This window comes from Prenolepis imparis, unplaced genomic scaffold (genome assembly GCF_030444845.1).
Source record: "Prenolepis imparis isolate NDT839.2.m4 unplaced genomic scaffold, iyPreImpa1.0 SCAF_5, whole genome shotgun sequence".
NCBI classification, from domain to species: Eukaryota; Metazoa; Arthropoda; class Insecta; order Hymenoptera; family Formicidae; genus Prenolepis; species Prenolepis imparis.
Window position 1 is genome coordinate 20260858 of NW_028141163.1, and position 4167 is coordinate 20265024.

Sequence of the window (4167 nt, forward strand, 5' to 3'; positions counted from 1 at the left end):
AAGCAGTGGTATCAACGCAGAGTACTCCTAACCGAAACTTACTTCTGATTTAAAATTGAAATTTCATAGAATTGTAGAAACACGGACCTTGTTTTGCACTAAAGTATTTTTTATTCCTTCATCTCTAGGAATTGGATTAAATTAAGTTAGTTTTGTTAGGGTAGGTGTGAACGGGGAGAGGGATTCCGCTCACACCCATCCTACGGATTTTCGCAATTTTCAGTATTTTTGCTTATAACTATGGAATCATTCAAAATTCACATGTACGACCTTGACACAATTATAGACCTCGTTTCGAGCCATAAGCACGAGAGATATGAGGTAAACTTAGCTTCGCGGGAAAAGTCGAAATCCCATGTAAAACAAAACAACAATAGACCTCGTTCCGTGAACTGTGGGTCAAATAACAGCGTCGGTCAAATATACTTGTCGGTCATGTGAACTGTAAGTCAAATAACTATGTCGGTTAAATATACTTGTCTGTCATGTGAATTGTAACCGTGTTATTTGACCTACGTCGGTTAAGTGTACTTGTCGGCCATGTTAATTGTCGATTAAGTGATATTGTCGGTCAAATGTATTGTCGACCAAATGGTGTCGGTCAAGTAAATTGTCGGTCAAATGATTGTCGGATAAATAAATGCGACCCTTGTATGTGACATGGGTTCAAATAACATTGCATTGTGTAATTTATTAAGAATTACACCTGACAATCCATACTTTTTTGTTGGCAATCAAAAAATATTTTATGCTTATGATACATGTCATTTATTTAAAGCAACAAGAAATAATCTATTATCACATACATATATTTTTGAGAACGATTTTACTTCTTGGACGTATGTTTCAAAGTTTTATAATTATGACAAAACGAAGGCAAATCGATTATGTCCTAAATTAACTGATTCTCACATACAACCGACAAACTTTGAAAAAATGAAAGTGAAGTATGCCGCACAAATATTTAGTTATTCACTTTCTTCTGCAATGTCTACATATGTATATTTTGGACAATTACCTGAAGAAGCTATGGGAACAATAAAATTTATCGAAAAATTTGATAAGCTTTTTGACATACTTAATTCATCAGGATTAAAATCAAAAAAAGAATTTAATAAACCGTAAGATACATTAGAACAAAAAAATTTTTTGCTAGAATGTTTAAACTTTTTAGATAATGTAATAGTTAAGAAAAAGACAACTGATGGGAAAGATATAACTAAATCTATAAAGTCGATCAAGGGTTGGAAAATAACGATAAATGCTATTATGTTATTGTGGGATTATTTGCATGAAAAAGGTTATCAATTTCTTTTAACCCGTAGAATCAATCAAGATGCTCTTGAAAATACATTTGGTTATATACGACAACAAAATGGAAACTGTATAAATCCAACACCAATTCAATTTATCAGATCATTCAGAAAATTGTTTTGTACTAGATTTTTTTACAATGGTAATCAAAATTGTGCTGCAGATTTTAGTGAAACACTTTTACAATTTCATAATTTCCATCAATTTGATAATGAAGAAGAAATTGATGACATATTATTAGAAAATTTGCTTGTCCAAAGTAAAGATCATCAAGAATGTGACATTTATGAACAAAATTCTATTCAATATATATGTGATTTTCTTATAAAAAAATGTCTTGAAAAACATTCTTGTGACGTTTGTACTTTATATGCTAAAAGTCAACAGCATATTGACGATAGAACATTATATACTCATTTTAAAGCTTACACTGGTAATACAGATACACCGTTTGGGTCATTGTACATACCGCCGGAAAGTTTTGTACATTTTGTTAGCCAAATGAACAAAATTTTTTATAAAAGATTCGAGGAATTTGTTATACAAAACAAAGTTCTAAACAAATTTATTGTAGAATTTAAAAAAATTAATTGTTCACATCCATGTAGTCATTTTCCATATAATTATATGATCCATTTATATGCGCGTATGAGATTATATTTTACTTTAAAATTTATGAATAGAAACTTTAAAAATAAAAACAATAGAAATAAATTACTTATTTGGCGAAATGAATAATATAAAAAATTATTTCTATTCTATTTTCTATTTAACAGAAAAAAGAATAGAAATGCTATTTTTTATATAATAGAAAATAAAAACATGAAAATATGTGTTGAGCATTTAACATAAAGAATTATAATAATTTTTTTTATATCTTTATTTTATACAGCAAATTTTTGATTTAATGAAAATTATTTATTTGACTAATAAAAGATGCATTTTTTTTAAGAAAATAAAACATATATAATCATAAATATCACATTTTTATTATTTATTTTTATTATTTGTTATAGCAATATAATACATTTTTATTTATGTTGGCAATATATTGGATATATATTATTTATATGTTAGCAACATTTGTAACAATAATAATGTTACTTTATAATTATCTATTAAAATTTATTTAAATTTAAAATTTTTTTGGCAAATAAAAGTGCGATAATGTGTAAAGTAGAAAATTAATTTTTCTATAAAACTGTATGCATTATCATCTGTGTTTGGCTCTTATTTGCCAAAGGATTAGAAAATTTGATTTTCACATTAGAATTTATAATTTTCGTTTTAATTTATTTTACTTTATATTTTCATTTATAAAAAAATTATAATTTGTAAAAATTAATAAAAAATTGATATATGACAAGGGTTTTCGATATTATTGATACTGTACTGCAACCTAAAAACATGGCGGACGGCTAAAAGATCGGCTGAAAAAGATCAAAGGTGCCGACGCTGTGTGTCCCTACTGTATACTAAGTATACTGTGACGTGATTATCGATCCTTGTCTCTCTACCGTGCGTCCGCGTGAGCAATGCAATGGTGTGTGTACGTGTACAGACATACACCACTACATAAAGTCTGGGAATTAGTTTCTCAGCGTTGGCAACACTGAAACCGGAGTTTCGCGTTGTCACCGCGCGAGGTCTCCAACATCAATTCGGAGTCTGCCCGGTCCGCCTGCCGACCCTTAAGGTGCCTTTTCATGCTGACGCTCGACGCTCATTTTTAGCGTCAAAAGACGTCACGTGACCAAAAATAAAGATACCAATTCGTCAATTTTGGTCACGTGACGTATTTTGACGCTAAAAATGAGCGTCGAGCGTCAGCATGAAAAGGCACCTTTAAGTTTACGGTTACGGCAATTCGTGTGCGAAGAAAGGCTGGATTAGAGAGGCCGTAAATTTTTTCCGTAACCGTAAATTTAAGGATTTAACCAATCACGTTGCCGAATCAAGCAACGCGATTGATTGAATCCTTAAATTTACGGTTACGGAAAAAGTTTACGGCCTCTATAATCCAGCCTTTTAATGCGGGGTCTACAATAGAGTCGCAAAGTCATAAGTCGTAAGATATTAACCAATCACAGTCGATTATTCTCCTCACATTCAACTGTGATTTGTTAAAAATACACGTTAGTATAAAATGATATCTTTGGAATGCTATTGAAACGCTTTATGGAAGATCAAATAGAAATTTTATAATTCCGAAAAGTCAAATACCACCCATTACTTTTCTAAACTAAAGGTATTAGAAGCGAAATCGGAAGAAAAAATCTATGTATAACAATATCACATTTCGAGAACAAATATGTCGCCAGAATATCTCTAAAGGCGCGGTCCCATGGTACGGAACGTATGCGCAATGCGGAATTGGCGGAACGAAGTTCGTCCAATCGCAGACATTCCGTCAATTGCGTTCCGCTGAAATGTATTTTCTAATGTCCCATGGAGCGGAACTCGCGAAAGCGCAACTGACGCTTGCCAATCAGAAGATTCTTTCCCATAGATCCTTTTGTTGTATCTATCGGAACAGTGTATATTATTGGCACACGCAGATTACGGTTCCACGTTTTCCGCTGCATGGGACAGTAGAAACACAAATTCATGCGGATTGGAATCACACATATATGCACTGGTCAGAAAATTCATACATAACCTTCGAAGCTGACAACTGTTAATATTCAATATGGATTCAGAAAAATTGTTATTATTTCCATGTTATTAAATAAATTAAAACATAGTTGGTGTATATTTCAAAAAAATGAATTACGCCGCAAGATTGTAAAATTATATTCATTTTTGCCTTTTTGATTGACACACACATATGCACAAGTAATTCCATACAATAAA